This window comes from Ahaetulla prasina, chromosome 6, assembly GCF_028640845.1.
Source record: "Ahaetulla prasina isolate Xishuangbanna chromosome 6, ASM2864084v1, whole genome shotgun sequence".
In the NCBI taxonomy this organism is placed as follows: Eukaryota; Metazoa; Chordata; class Lepidosauria; order Squamata; family Colubridae; genus Ahaetulla; species Ahaetulla prasina.
The window spans coordinates 12,610,506-12,626,395 of record NC_080544.1 but is presented as its reverse complement, the minus strand read 5'-3'; positions in this window follow the sequence as shown (position 1 = coordinate 12,626,395).

Sequence of the window (15,890 nt, the reverse complement as noted above, 5' to 3'; positions counted from 1 at the left end):
TCCCAGCTGCTGCCAACCTAGCAGTTCGAAAGCACTGTAAAAAATGCAAGTAGAAAAATAGGGACCACCTTTGGTGGGAAGGTAGCAGCATTCCGTGCATTGGCATTTAGTCATGCTGGCCACATGACCATGGAGACGTCTTTGGACAGCGCTGGCTCTTTGGCTTAGAAACGGAAATGAGCACCGCCCCCTAGAGTCAGGAACGAGGGGAACCTTTACCTTGACCTATGTTATTATACCCATAATTTAGAACTGTATGTTGAGGTTTAGGAAATATTAGTTTACTTGAAACGAGTCTTGCAAAAAGTCCAAATTAATTTTGGACCAAAAAGTCTTGCAAATTAATATTTGTTTTTAGTTACTGCAGTGATGGTGCTTCTTACAGGGTTTCAGCTTTATTCGAAAGCAACCAATAATCTTACATTTCATAGGGTTGGCCAGAAATAGGTAAGAAATCATGAACTGCAGCTTAAGATCCAAATGTTCAGAATAAAAGCAAAGCCGCAGTTTTGAAATGCTGTCACACCTTAAAAGCTCCACCCCAACCATTTCCCTACAATCCTGGGCCTTTTCTTCCAGCGACAAACCATATATATTTCAAAGCTCGACCACAGAAAAGCCGCTTAACTTATAATTATTGTGCATTTACGTAATCAGTGCAAATTCATGCAATTATCATGGGTTGCTACACAATTACTGGCTACAATGGTGTCCTAACAATCCTTTAGTAAACTTTAATGGAGAGGGAGGGAATAAACATGTTGAGGCATAAATAATATTTAAACCTCTCCATTCTTCCCGTTGCCTGCACAGATTAGTCTCCCAAGTAATAATGGGAGGGGGCAATCAATTATGAGGGAGGTGGGTGTCAAACACATTGTAACCTTAATTCTTTACTGCCCCCATCCAGGGATTTAGGATGCGTTTATGGGCACAAACCATAAATGAAGTCAGGGAAGTTGTAACTGCGCTCATTTGAAAATTATAATTCTGCAGCTGAATTATACCCACTGTTGTACCATACAGTAAGACCGGTGATATGTCATTCTTATAATATTGAAGGCTGGGCATAGCCTTTATTTATCACTGGTTTTCACTAGAATATACTTAGGAGCTAAATTGGTCTAGGGCAGAGGTCTGCAAACTTGGCAAAGCTGACTGAGGAACTCTGGGAGTTGAAGTCCACATGTCTTAAAACAGCCAAGTTTGCACACCTCTGGTCTAGTGGTCAAGGTACTAGCCAAGGAACCAGAAGGTCACAAGTTCTAATCTTACCTTAGATGGAACGACTTGGTGACTTTGGGCTAATTTTTTCTCTCTCAGTCCAACCCACCTTACAGGACTGATTTTGTAGGGTTATTGTTTCTTTGGGGTCTTTTAATGACACTGTAATCCCTTGCATCCGGGTGGAGTCGGGCCAACTGAATGGAGCCGAGTGTTTACTGGCCGGATGCCCATCCTGTCGCCAATGCGGAGTTCGCAGCAGATATATAGTGTGCCCAGAGAGAGAAACATCTGCCTCTACCTAGGATCAAACTCACAGCCTCCTGATTGTGAGGCGAGAGCTCCACCTTTAGCCCACTACATCACACCACTCTTGTGGTGGGGAAAATAGAAGAAGGAAGAAGTACAGGCAGTCCTCGACTTATGACAGTTCACTTAGTGACCATTCAAAGTTACAACGGCGCTGAAAAAAGGGACGTATGGCTGTTTTTTACCTTTGCAGCATCTCCATGATTGTGCGATCAAAATTCAGGTGCTTGGCAACTGGTTCATACTTACGACCGTTGCTGTGTCATTATGTAACATTATGCATTTTGTGACCATCTGACAAGCAAAATCAACGGGGAAGCCTGGATTCACTTAACAACTCTGATATTATTTGATTTATGACCGTTTTTCCACACTTATGACCGTTGTGGCATCTCGGTTAGCATGTGATTAAAATTCAGGCCCTTACCATCCAAGTTCGGATCTTGGCAACTGGTTCATATTTATGACGGTTCACATGTGATCCCATTTTGCGACCTTCTGACAAGCAGAGTCAATGGGGAAAGCCAGATTCACTTAGTGACCCCGTTACTAACATCAACTGCAGTGATTTGTTTAACAACGGTGGCAAGCAAGGTCATAAAAGGGAGCAAATTTCAATTCACAACCCACCTCGCTGAGCAATGGAAATTTTGGGCTCAATTATGGTCATTAAGGTCTTTGAGCAGTGGTGGACTGCTGCCGGTTCAGACCGGTTCAGGCAAACCAGTAGTTCCGACCAGTGGCTGTGTCCGCCCACTCGCCTTGGCACTATCATGTCCTATATAATTGCCAGTTTTTTGATGCCACGCACTCATTCACATTCTCAGTTCCGGGCGAACTGGTTGTTACAGTATGTGACGTCCAACTCTGCCTTTGAGGAAAAAATAATAATGCCTTTGAAGGTGAAGAAGTCAGAAGAAGATGGCTTCCATCCAATGAGAGCAAAGTCTTTGCAGGATTGTTGTTGTTGTTAGGTGCAAAGTCATGTCTGACCCATTGCGACCCCATGGACAATATTCCTCCAGGCCTTCCTGTCCTCTACCATCCCCCGGAGTCCATTTAAGCTCCCAACTACTGCTTCAGTGACTCCATCCAGCCACCTCGTTCTCTGTCGTCCCTTTCCTCTTTTGCCCTCAATCGTTCCCAGCATCAGGCTCTTCTCCAGTGAGTCCTTCCTTCTCATTAGGTGGCCAAAGTATTTGAGTTTCATCTTCAGGATCTGGCTTTCTAAAGAGCAGTCAGGGTTGATCTCCTCTAGGACTGGCCTTGCAGTCCAAGGGACTCTCAGGAGTCTTCTCCAGCATCAGAATTCAAAGGCCTCAATTCTTTGATGCTCAGCCTTTCTTATGGTCCAACTTTCAAAGCCATACATTGCAACTGGGAAAGCCATAACCTTGACTATACGCACATTTGTTGGCAGGTGATGTCTCTGCTTTTTAATATGCTGTCTAATTTTGCCATAGCTTTCCTCCCCAGGAGCAAGCGTCCTTTAATTTTAATTTAAAATTTTTAATTTTAATTTGCAGGATTAGACTTCAGCAGTTCAGGGCTTGATTAGCTTCACCTTCCTTGAGAAGAGTTGAGTTTTCTAGATTGTTCTAGAACTAGAAGCCAATGTCTGGAGGACCAGGCCTGAAAGTTGTTCTCATCTAAAACTTGGTGACTTGAGCCTATTTGTGTCACTGGGCCCTGACATGGACAGCTGTTTTACTATTGACCCCATGCTGCTATGTTTAGGTAACTTTCTGGAACCCAGTCTTAATATTGCTGTCCTGAAACTTCAACGGAAGCCCAAAAACTTGATTAGCAGCTGGATGACCATACATGTAAGTTGACCTTTTTAAAGATCGGTCTTGTTTAACTCTCTGCTGAAAAAAAAATTATGTGTGAAAATATTGAGCTTTAATTAAGTTTGGTTGCTGCTAGGAATGATCTCAAACTTACATGCCATTTATTTACATATTTGTATACTTATGTAGAGGGACACGGTGGCTCAGTGGCTAAGACATTGAGCTTGCAGATTGAAAGATTGGCAGTTCAGTGGTTCGAATCCCTAGTGCCGGTTCAAATCCCTAGTGCCACCTAACAGGGTGAGCTCCCATTACTTGTCCCAGCTTCTGCCAACCTAGCAGTTCGAAAGCACGTAAAAATGCAAGTAGAAAAATAGGGACTACCTTTGGTGGGAAGGTAACAGCGTTCCGTGCGCCTTTGGTGTTTAGTCATGCTGGCCACATGACCACGGAGATGTCTTTGGACAGCGCTGGCTCTGCAGCTTTGAAATGGAGATGAGCACTGCCCCCTAGAGTCAGGAACAGCTAGCACATATGTGCGAGGGGAACCTTTACCTTTGTATGTAGGCATGTATATATTTCCTGCCTTTATTATTTTTAAAAATAACTGAAGGTGGCAAACATATCCAACATACCATTCTCCTCCTATTTTCCCCACAACAACAACCCTGTGAGGTGGGTTGGGCTGAAAAAGACTGACTGGCCTAGAGTCACCCAGCTGTCTTTCATGGCTAGGCAGGACTAGAACTCACAGTGGCCTGGTGATTGGCCCAGAGTTATCTGTTCTGACCCAGCCTTAGTAGAAGCAAGAAACAGACTCCTTGTCACAAAACCACCTCTTCATTTACCTCCTTTGAATTAATGGCATTCACTCACCAAAAAGTCCAGACAAGAGTACTGCTAACTGCAGTAACAGACCTTATCCGTTCCTTGCGATAATTGCCTGGCTGTGAGCTCCCAGTCAAAAGGCTGCCAATTACGTTCTGGCAAGCAGTCTTTATGGCATGAAATATGAAGAGCAAAATCTTCAGACATACGAACTGTTGTCTCCTACGACAACCACTCTCCTTTCCTTCTATTTATTCCGCAGCCAGGGGGGGGCCATTCAGCGTCCACGTGTGCTTTGCTTCCCATGTCGACTCTTTGTCCTCCATTGCTCACCTCTCCTAACTGCTCTGCACATAAGCGCATCTGGAACAGGCCCCAGCTGTTCTTCCTCCTCACTCATATCAGGCTCCAAAGGCAGCTGCCTCTCCGGTGGCTGGGAAATCTTGGACGGCCCTGCCTGTATCTCTGCATCCAACACAGACCATCTATCAGAGCCTTCCCCAGATTCCAGCACTGGGCCAAGTTCCTCCCCAACCTCCTCATCGTCCAAATCTGCCACCAGCTCTGCTGGCAGCTGGTGGGCCACAACATTACTCAACTATCTTTCATAACTAAGGCAGGAGTAGAACTCACTGTCTCCTGGTCATTGGCCCAGAGTTACTCAGCTGGTTTTCATGGCTAAGATGAGACTAGAACTCACGGTCTCCTGATGTTTGGCCCTGAGTCACCCAGCCAGCTTTCATGGCTAAGGCATGACTTGAACTCATGATTTATTTATTTATTTATTTTAATTTGAATTTATATCCCGCCCTTCTCTGGGCGGCTTACATTGTGTAAGGCAATAGTCTCATCCTATTTGTATATTTATATACAAAGTCAACTTATTACCCCCCCAACAATCTGGGTCCTCATTTTACCTACCTTATAAAGGATGGAAGGCTGAGTCAACCTTGGACCTGGTGGGACTTGAGCCTGCAGTAATTGTAACTGCAGGCAGCTGTGTGTTAATAACAGGCTGCATTAGCCTGGTGAGCCACTTCCCAGCCCTTGCTTTCCAGCCTGGGGCCTTCACCCTTAGGCCACCCTGGCTGTCAATATTTTCCTACAATATTTTCTACAATACTACAACCGTATTGTTGTAGCATTCCGTATATAACAAGCATTATAGCATCTAGCCTTTTGCAGTGGTACCTCAGTATTCAACTGCTTTAAAACTCAGCGAATTTGGTACTCGACACATTTTGATGTGCCAATGTTATCCCGGTACACTTCGGTCTTTGGCACACTGCAAAAGGAAGTGGGGGATGGCCGAAGAAGGTGGACAGGAAGTCGGCCATGCTGGGAGGGTCACAGACATAAAGAAAAAGGACAGATGGATTTTTTTTTAATTTGCATTTATATCCCACCCTTCTCCGAAGACTCAGGGTGGCTTACACTATGTCAAGCAATAGTCTTCATCCATTTGTATATTATATACAAAGTCAACTTATTGCCCCCAACAATCTGGGTCCTCATTTTACCTACCTTATAAAGGTTGGAAGGCTGAGTCAACCTTGGGCCTGGTGGGACTTGAACCTGCAGTAATTGCAAGCAGCTGCTGTTAATAACAGACTGCATTAGCCTGTTGAGCCACCAGAGGCCCTGCACATAAGTGCATGTTTTTCCCAGCCAAAACAGAGGGCCACATAGTAAGTCACATGGTTTCTTTTAACATTTGCAGTTTTTGGTACCTGTTGTGACTCCCAGACTTCCAGCCAATGGTGAGTATTGAGGAACCATCGTATACCACCCCATAGTTCTTTTGCAGCCCTCTCTAAGCAGTTTACAGAGTCAGCCTATTGCCCTCAACAATCTGGGTCCTTATTTTACCCACCTCGGAAGGATGGAGGAGTGAGTCAACTTTAAGAGATGGGGGGGGGGTGGAGAGGGAGAAGGTGAGAGAGAGAAAGACCCCAACTTACAACAGTTCATTTAGTGACTGTTCAAAGTTACAACAGAACTGGAAAAAAGTGATATTTTTCACACTTACGACCATTGAAGCATTCCCCATGGACACTTGATCAACATTTGGATGCTTGGCAACTGACTCATATTTATGATGGTTGCCTTATCCTGGGGTCATGTGACCCCCCTTTTGTGACCTTCTGACAAGCAACATCAATGGGGAAACCGGATTCACGTAACAACCGTGTTACTAATGTAACAACTGCAATGATTCATTTAATAACCATGACAAAGGACAAGAAACAATGGTTGGAAACTAATCAAGGAGAGAAGCAACCTGGAAACTTCCTAACAGTGAGGACAATTAACCGGTGGAACCACTTGCAATCAGAAGTTGTAGGGACTTCATCACTGGAGGTTTTTAAGAAGAGACTAGACAGTCACTTGTCTGAAATGATATAGGTTCTCTTGCTTGAGCAGGGGGCTGGACTAGAAGACCTCCAAGGTCCCTTCTAGCTCTATTCTATTCTGATACTCAGGTGTCACAAGTAGTATTTGATGATTGCCAAATTGGGATGAAATCCTTAGGAATTTTTTAACACTTGAGGTCACTATTTATTTATTATTTATTAATTAATTGCATTTGTATACCGCCCTTCTCCCGAAGGACTCAGGGCGGTTGACACCCAATTTAAAAGATACAATAAATACACATTAAAAACAGACTAAAAATTTATATAAATAATGGCCAAAATATTAAAAAACTAACTAATACAAAAACTAAAACCCCATTTAAAATTACTTAATCAGGCTAGCCCAGCTCGATGTAATAAAAGAGTCTTCAATTCACAGCAGAAAGTCCGAAGGTCAGGGAGTTGGCGAAGCCCCGGAGGCAGCTCGTTCCAGAGGGCAGGAGCCCCCACAGAGAAGGCCCTACCCCCGGGGGTCGCCAGTCGACATTGTTTCACCGACAGCACCCCAAGGTGGCCCTCCCTGTGGGAGCGCACAGGTCGGTGGGAGGCTGTTTGTGGCAGTAGGCGGTCCCGTAAATAGCCTGGTCCTAAGCCATGGAGCGCTTTAAAGGTGGTAATCAACACCTTGAATTGCACCCGAAAGACCACCGGAAGCCAGTGCAGCCCATGCAGGAATGGTGTTATATGGGAGCCATGAGGTGCTCCCTCTATCACCCGCGCAGCTACATTCTGGACCAGTTGGAGCTTCCGGGTGCTCTTCAAGGGGAGCCCCATGTAGAGAGCATTGCAGTAGTCCAGGCGAGATGTAATGAGGGCATGGGTGACTGTGCGCAGGGAAACCCGGTCCAGAAAGGGACACAACTGGCGGATCAGGCGAACCTGATAGAAAGCCCCCCTGGCGACAGCCGTCAAATGATCTTCAAGAGACAGCCGTGCATCCAGGAGGACACCTAAGTTGTGTACCCCCTAAGTTCCTTTGATTTAGTTGCCTATGTGTACGAGCACCAGGGGTGGGTTCTATTTACCTTTACTGCCGGTTTGCAACAGGAGCATGTGCTCATGTGCTTCACTCGTGCTTGCGTGCATGCTTCTGCCCATGCACAGATCGTCCATTATGACATGCAGGTGGACGGAGCCTCCCGCTGCTTTTACTACCGGTTCGCAAGAACCGGACAGAACCAGGAGCAACCCACCACTGACGTGCACACATGCGAGTATAGCTTTGTTAGCATCTTCAGAAGAGATTAATCAGGTCCTGATAGTCCTGCTGAAAATGTAACATATCTTGCCTAGCCTTTCTCTCCTAAGCTGTTGCTTAATACTGTTGTTGCCAACCCTCCCACGTTCAACTGGCAATAAAATAAAATAAAATAAAATAGGGACATTGTGTCTCTGTTCCTCCACCAAGGATCATGTCATAAGCTGAGTTTCTATCCTCCCACATTTTGCTGAAGCATTTCTATCTTCTCCTTGTTTTCTGCAGGGTTTGCTTTCTGGAAAACCTGTTGTAGCTACCGATCTTCATGGGCATCAGAGCTAAGGTACATTGTCTACTACCATCGTTCTGAGTTTTGCCTCCTACAGATCTTCCTAGATCTTAAAAAATAAAACAAAAATTCACATTACAATTAGTTAACAAAATGCTAAGACTCATGGACAGAGTACAGAGAAGTGTTGTGACCCGGGCCCAAGTAGGTAGTAGTAAACGTGATCGGTTCAAAAACAGACAGACTTTATTAGAACAGCTGAGAATTAACTCATTCTCAGCGTTGTCCAAACTAAATCAAAGCAAATTCTTCCTAACACAATTTTTCAGTCTTATCACCAACCTTGGTCTAATTAGGCAAACTGCCAAAGGCTTTTCTTGGCAAAAGTTCAAAAGCAGAAGACGCCAACAAGAAATAAATGCAGCAAGACAAGGAGCAAGGATATCAACCTTGTTTTCCGACAAAGAGCCCAAACGCCGTTGCTGGTCTTTTAAGCCTTATGGGAGAGGCCAATCATCTCTTGGCCCTACTCCTGAGTTGTCCTCTTTGCTTTAGCTGCTTTTGCCTTCTGGCAATTCTTCTCATGCGTGCATTAGGAACAGGCTCCTCCTGTTCCTCTGCCTCACTACTGTCAGCCTCTGGAGGCTCTGGAGTCCACACATCACTCCCAGATGGCCTTGGCCCCATCTCTGCCTCCAATGCAGAGCCCTCATCTGGGCCTTCCCCAGCCTCCAGGACTGGCCCATGTTCTTCCTCAGTCTCATTGCTGTCCGACTCTGTTGCCAGCTCCGCAGGTTGCTGGCGGACCACAACAAGAAGAGCAACAAAGATGATCAGGGTTCTGGAGGCCAAACCGTATAATGAACAGTGGATGGAGCTAGGTAGGTGTAGCCCCGTGATGGCAAAACCTATAGCATGTGAGCCAGAGGTGGCACGCAGCATCTTTCTGATGGCATGCGAGCCGCCGCCCCAGTTCTGCTGTGCAGGCACACGCACCTCCCACCAGCCAGCTGAACTTCAGGTCTCTGCCACGCATGTGTGTGGGAGCATGAGCATGCACGAGGGCAGGACACATGCGGGGGGATGCATGCGGATACATGGGGATGGGGCACATGGAAAGGGGATGTGGACCACAGGTGAAATGCTTCCAATTGGGACTGGATCGCCCAATCTGGTAGCGATGGCGGCAGATGGTTCGGAGAACCCAAAGCAAAAATCCCTGGCCCACCCCCATGCCCAGCTGAGCCACGTGATCATCAGAGGTTGTTTTTTTTACTTTTAAAAGCATTTTTTCTTCAGCTGAAAAAATGCTTTTAAAAGTTAAAAAAAAAGCCTTTGATGATCACACAACTCAGCTGGGATTGTCAGACCCCTTTAAAAGCATTTTTTTTCTACAACCTCTTTGGCCAAAGAGGCTGTAAAAATGCTTTTAAAAGGCTCCTCTGGTGATCCCAGATGAGTTGCCTGATCATCAGAGACTTTTAAAAGCATTTTTAAACAACCTCTTCGGCCAAATTCTGGGAGCTGAAGTCCACAAGTCTTAAAGTTGCCAAGGTTGGAGACACCTGTTCTAGTCGAACCCCCTGTTCAACAGGAGACCTTAACTTATCACACTTGTCTTGTTAACTAAGAGAAACACTGCTAAAGCAGGATATTATGGAATAAGAGAATTGAAAGGGACCTTGGGCAGGGCTGTCTTAATGCATGGGCCTGCATATGCCCCACGAGCATAGGAGCCCCATATTAATCTGTGTATGTTAACCCTTCAATGCACTTTGTATCATTGTAACTACAGCTGCTGAATTTTTTTTTAAATTAATAAAGGTAAAGGTTCCCCTTGCACATATGCACTAATCGTTTCCGACTCTAGGGGGCGGGGCTCATCTCCGTTTCAAAGCCGAAGAGCCAGCGCTGTCCGAAGACGTCTCCGTGGTCATGTGGCCAGCATGACTAAACCCCATAGGTGCACGGAACGCTGTTACCTTCTCACCAAATGTGGTCCCTATTTTTCTACTTGAATTTTTTACGTGCTTTCGAAACTGCTAGGTTGGCAGAAGCTGGGACAAGTAACGGGAGCTCACCCCATTACACGGCACTAGGGATTCGAATCGCTGAACTGCCGGCCTTTTGATCAACAAGCTCAGCGCCTTAGCCATTGAGCCGCTGCATCCCTTTTAAATTAATACTAACATGCAAATATATGTTTAATTTTATTGACCCTTTCCATTTTTATTCCTGTGAGTTGTCGTAGGGCCCCAGTACACTGCTTTGCCTGGGGCCCATAATGCTGTTAAGACAGCCCTGCCCTGGAGATCTTCTGTTCAAACAAGAGACCTTAACTTATCACACTTGTCTTGTTGACTAAGAGAACCACTGCTAAAGCAGACTATAACAGAATAAGAGAGTTGAAAGGGACCTTGGAGGTCTTCTAGTCCAACCCCCTGTTCAAGCAGGAGACCTTAACCTACCCATTTTTCTTGTGATTAAGAGAATCACTGCTACAGCAGGATGTAACAGAATATAAGACAGTTGAAAGGGACCTCAGAGGTCTTCTAGTCCAACCCACTGTTCAAGCAAGAGATCCTAACTTATCCCACTTTTCTTGTTGACTATGAGAACCACTGCTAAAGCAGGATATAACGGAATGACAGTATTGGAAGGGACCTTGGAGGTCTTCTAGTCTGACCCCCTGCTTAGGCAGGAAACCCTACACCATTTCAGACAAATGGTTATCCTATCTCTTCTTAGAAACTTCCAGCATTGGAGCATTGATAACTTCTGGAGGCAGATTAATTGTTCTGTCAGGAAATTTCTTCTTAATTCCATGCTGTTTCTTTCCTTGATTAGTTTCCACCCATTGCTTCTTGTTCTACCCTCAGGTGCTTTGGAGAATAGCTTGACTCCCTCTTTTTTGGGGCAGCCCCTGAGATATTGCAACACTGCTATCATGTCTCCCCTAGTCCTTCTTTTCATTCGACTAGCCATGCCCAGTTCCTGCAACCGTTCATCGTATGTTTTAGGCACCAGCTCTGCCTTTGTCTCCTCCTGTGCTGAACCAGCAAGGTATAGTTGTAAATGCGAGAAACATGACCAAAACTTCTTGGGCTTGACCAGTTATTCCCCGGGTGCAATTTAGGAACAAACCAATCACAGCAAGGGGGAAGATGTCACCCTCACCAATGCCAAATCTCATCTGCATTATAATAAATCCTTAATTTAAAGGAGCGTTGAAAGAGGAAGAGAGTGTCAGCTCTTCCAAATGTACATTAAAAAGCTAGATTTATGTTACCTGCATCAGTGAATGGCATTTATTGTAATTACGTAATTGAGAGCAGTGATGTCATTTGCGGTGGGGCCTTGATTTAATAGCAGTGGGTTTGTTTTATCTGAGCTCCATTAAGCTTGGGGTGTTTCTAAATAATATTGATAGGCTGGGTTGTAGAACTTGATAGACGACGATAAAAAGAGACTAGTGTGGACTTACCAATATCTTACGGGAAAATAGAAGGAAAACTGATCAACGCATCATAAATCATGGGGATTATGACCTACTTATTTAACTTATTCCAATTTTCTTCTTGACTGAGAGAACTACTGCTATAGCAGGATATAACGGAATGACAGAGTTGAAAGGGACCTTGGAGGTCTGTCTGTCTGTCTGTCTGTCTGTCTTTCTTTCTTTCTTTCTTTCTTTCTTTCTTTCTTTCTTTCTTTCTTTCTCACAACAATATACATAAGTATCATACAAAAAGATTATATAGTATATAAACATATATATGAGTAAATATTAGGAGGTATAAGCATATATATATACACATATGAAGAAGGAAAAAAGAAAAACAATAGGACACGAACGGTAGGCACGTTTATGCTCTTATGCACGCCCCTTATGGTCCACTTAGGAATGGGGTGAGGTCAATAGTAGAAAGTTTTTGGTTAAAGCTTTTGGGATTATGGGAAGAGACCACAGAGTCAGGTAAAGTGTTCCAAGCACTGATGATTCTGTTACAGAAGTCATATTTTCTGCAATCTAGATTAAAGCGGTTAACATTAAGTTTAAATCCATTGGTTGCTCTTGTATTATTGCAATTAAAGCTGAAGATTTAATCTAGTCCAGTGGTCACCAACTGGTGCTCTGTGGACCACTGGTGGTCTGCGAGAAAATTTTGGTGGTCTGCAGAAAAATTATTTGCATTTTTAATATTACACTAAATCAGGGGTCCTCAAACTACGGCCCCTGGGCCAGATACGTGCAATGAACATTTGTGTTGCTGAAGAGAGTCTCCCCCTTTGGCGTCTTTTGGTGTGGGTCAGAGGGGGGCAGAAATTCTGACTTGGGGTCTGCTTTGGCCTCCTGCTGCGGGGCTTTGAGCGAAGGCTGAAGGGAAGTGTTGCTGGTGGTGAAGAGCCAGAGTGTCTTGTTCCAGTGGGACTACATCATGGCCTGGAACTGGCTGACCATCTCAGCCTGCTGAGCCTCCAGATGCCGGTACCTGGTCTTGCATTCCCACAGGTCATCCCTCTGCTTAGAAAGCCTATGCTCCTAGTCCTCAGTGAGGTGCTTCTGCTGAGCCTCCTTCTCGGCCAGATCCAATTTGAACTGATCCAGCTGTTTTGCCAACTCTTTCTCGTGGTGGCTGCTTAGCTCCAGCAACTGCTTCCTGTTGGGGCCCTTAGAAGCCCGAGTGGAGAGGCAAAGAGTTGGCCACACCCACCCGGTCACATGACCACCTAGCCACACCCACCCAGCCAGTCATTAGACAGATCATGTTAGTGGTCCACGGGATTTAAAATTATGAACTTAGTGGTCCCTGAGGTCCAAAAGGTTGGTGACCCCTGCTCTAAAGGAACTGCAGATAATAAGAGAAACATCTTAGGATCCAATCTGGGTTGGTCACTGAGACCAGAGTTTTTGTCTTCTGAGGTTTTGGACTTGTGCTGGAGCCCATCTTCAGGGAATTTCGATGGCAGGGACTAGACTGGTTATGTCTAGTCTAGTGAAAAGAAAGATTAGGGGCGACATGATAGCAGTCTTCCAATATCTAAGAGCTTGCCACAAAGAAGAGGGGGGTCAACCTATTCTCCAAAGCACCAGAAGACAGGACAAGAAGCAACGGATGGAAACTCCTCAAGGAGAGAAGCAACCTGGAACTAAGGAGAAAATTTCCTGACAATGAGAACAATCAACCAGTTGAATGGCTTCCCTTCAGAAGTTGTAGGTGCTCCATCACTGGAGGTGTTCAAGAAGAGATTGGACAACCATTTGTCTGAAATGATATAGGATTTCCCGCCTGAGGAAGACATTGGACTAGAACAGAGGTCTCCAACCTTGGCCACTTTAAGTCTGGAGGACTTCAACTCCCAGGCTTAAAGTGGCCAAGGTTGGAGACCCCTGGACTAGAAGATCACCAAGGTCTCTTCCAACTCTTGTTATTTTAAATACCTTCTTTCACAGATGCTAAGATTAAGGGAAGACCCCAGAGAATGATTGAATTCAGAAAATATAATAAGGTATGTTACTTTTAAACCTGGTAAATTTTAACTTTTCTTCATGCTAGGCCTAGTGAATTTTTTCCGCCCTGCTCTAGAATAAAATGTGAGCTCTGCCACTTTTCACAGTTCAATGTACTGCACACTTAATTTGTCGTGCTGTCAGTTATTTCGGCAGCCACTTGAAGTACCTTATGTTCTTGCAAAACCAACCTTTGCTGTAAATATTATTTTCACTTGTAACCTTATTATCAAATTGTGTGTGTACATACATACATACATACATATATATATATATATGGTTACATATATATATATCTTTGGTTATTCGGGTTTTCTCCCGCGTAAAATTGGAAGCGTCTTGGCGACGTTTCGACAAAGTCTCATTCGTCATCTTCAGGCTTCAGCTTCGTGCTTCTGGGAGCAATGTGAATAACCAAAGGCATATATATATATATGTGTGTGTGTGTGTGTGTGTGTGTGTGTGTGTGTGTGTTTAAAAAGAAAGAAATCCAAGCATTCTGTGTGAAAGATCAGTGACTGTTTGCCTCAGCTGTATCTTACTTGGTTCTCTTATTATTTTTGTTTTAACGCTGCAAATCTTGATTTAACGATGCTAAGCATCCCATGTGTATGAGTTATGAATGAGTTATTAATATCTGGATGAGAGCAACAGTGAGATGTTCAGATTTTTTGTTTGCCATCTAGTGTTTGGTTGGACTTTTGCAATCTATATACTATATACCAGTGATGGCTAACCATTTTGCCGTTGCATGCCAAAAGTGGGGGGAGCATAGGGGGGGTTGCACGCGTGTGTGCCCACACCCATAATTCAATATGCCCCACCCCCCATGCATGTGCACATGACCCCATCCCCGCGCTCCCACCGCTTTTGGCACATGATGGCCCGGTGGACCCAGTAGGCCCATTTTTCGCACTCCTCAGGCTACAGAGGTTTCTTGGAGCCTGGGAAGGGTGAAAACAGCTTTCCCCCTCACCCAGAGGCTGGAAATGACCCATTTCCCGAGTTTTAGTGGGACTGGAAGGCCCGTTTTTCACCCTATCCAGGTTCCAGAGGCTTTCTAGGAGCCTGGGGAGGGCAAAAACGGCTTTACCCGCCCCTCTGAAGGCCCCCCAGAGCCTTTCTTGGAGTCTGGGGAGGGTGAAATTGGCCTTCCCACCCCGGAGGCCCTCTGGAGGCTGGAAATGGCCCATTTCCTGACTTTCAGTGGGTCCGGAAGGCCCAAAAATCAGCTGGCCAGCACATGCACGCACACTGGAGCTGAGCTAGGGCAACGCTTGCGTACCCACAGATATGGCTCCACGTGCCACCTGTGGCATGCATGCCATAGGTTCGGCATCACGGCTATATACAGTACTATTAAGATTATATAGCTTTATTTTGTAGTTAGCAAAGGAAAAATCCAGGTAGTCCTCGACTTGTGACCAAAATTGAGCCCCAAATTTCAGTTGCTAAGTGAGACCGTTATCAAGTGAGTTTTGCCCCCGTTTTACGACTTTTCCTGCCGTAGCTGTGAAGTGAATCACTGCGGTTGTTAAGTCAGTAACCCGGTTGTTAAGTGAATCTTTCTTCCCCATGGACTTTGCTTGTTGGAAGTTCACTGAAGGGGATTGCAGGACCCCGGGACACTGCGACCGTCATAAGTAGGAATCAGTGGCCAAGCATCTGAATTTTGATGACGTGACCACAGGGGAGGCTGCGCAACGGTCGTATGTGTTAAGAATGGCCGTCAGTCCCTTTTTTGGCACCGCCGTTGTAACTTTGAATGGTCACTAAGCGAACTGTTGTAACTCAAGGGCTACTTGAGATCCCAGGGAAGAAATGGAAGAGGGAGGGGTGATTTGGCCACACAAGAGGAGGAGGTAAGTGGACATTTAGGGATAGAATCTGGACCGGTTTGAAAACAGATCTAAGTTGCCTGATCTTGAGAGCTGAGTGGGGTTTTGTTTGTTTTTTTTATTTGTTTTTAAATAACTCATTTAACACAACTGGTCCTTTCTCTGCAGTCATGAAGTTGTGCCATTTTGCTATTGGCAGGAGGTGTGTGTTTGTTTGTTTTTTGGGACTTGCCCAGGTGTGAAATGCTCCCGGTTCAGACTGGATCAGAACCGGTAGCAAAAATCCCTGCCCACTCCCCACCCATGCCCACCTAATTGCCCGCTTGCCCGCTTGCCGCTTCTTTCCGGCTCACTCGCTTTTCCCATCCGAATAGTAGGAATCGGTTTTAATGCTTTTAATGTTTTTAAAAGGTAAAAAAAGGCTCTGACGATCCCAGCTGAGCCATGCGATTGTCATAGCCTTTTTTTTTTACTTTTAAAAGCAT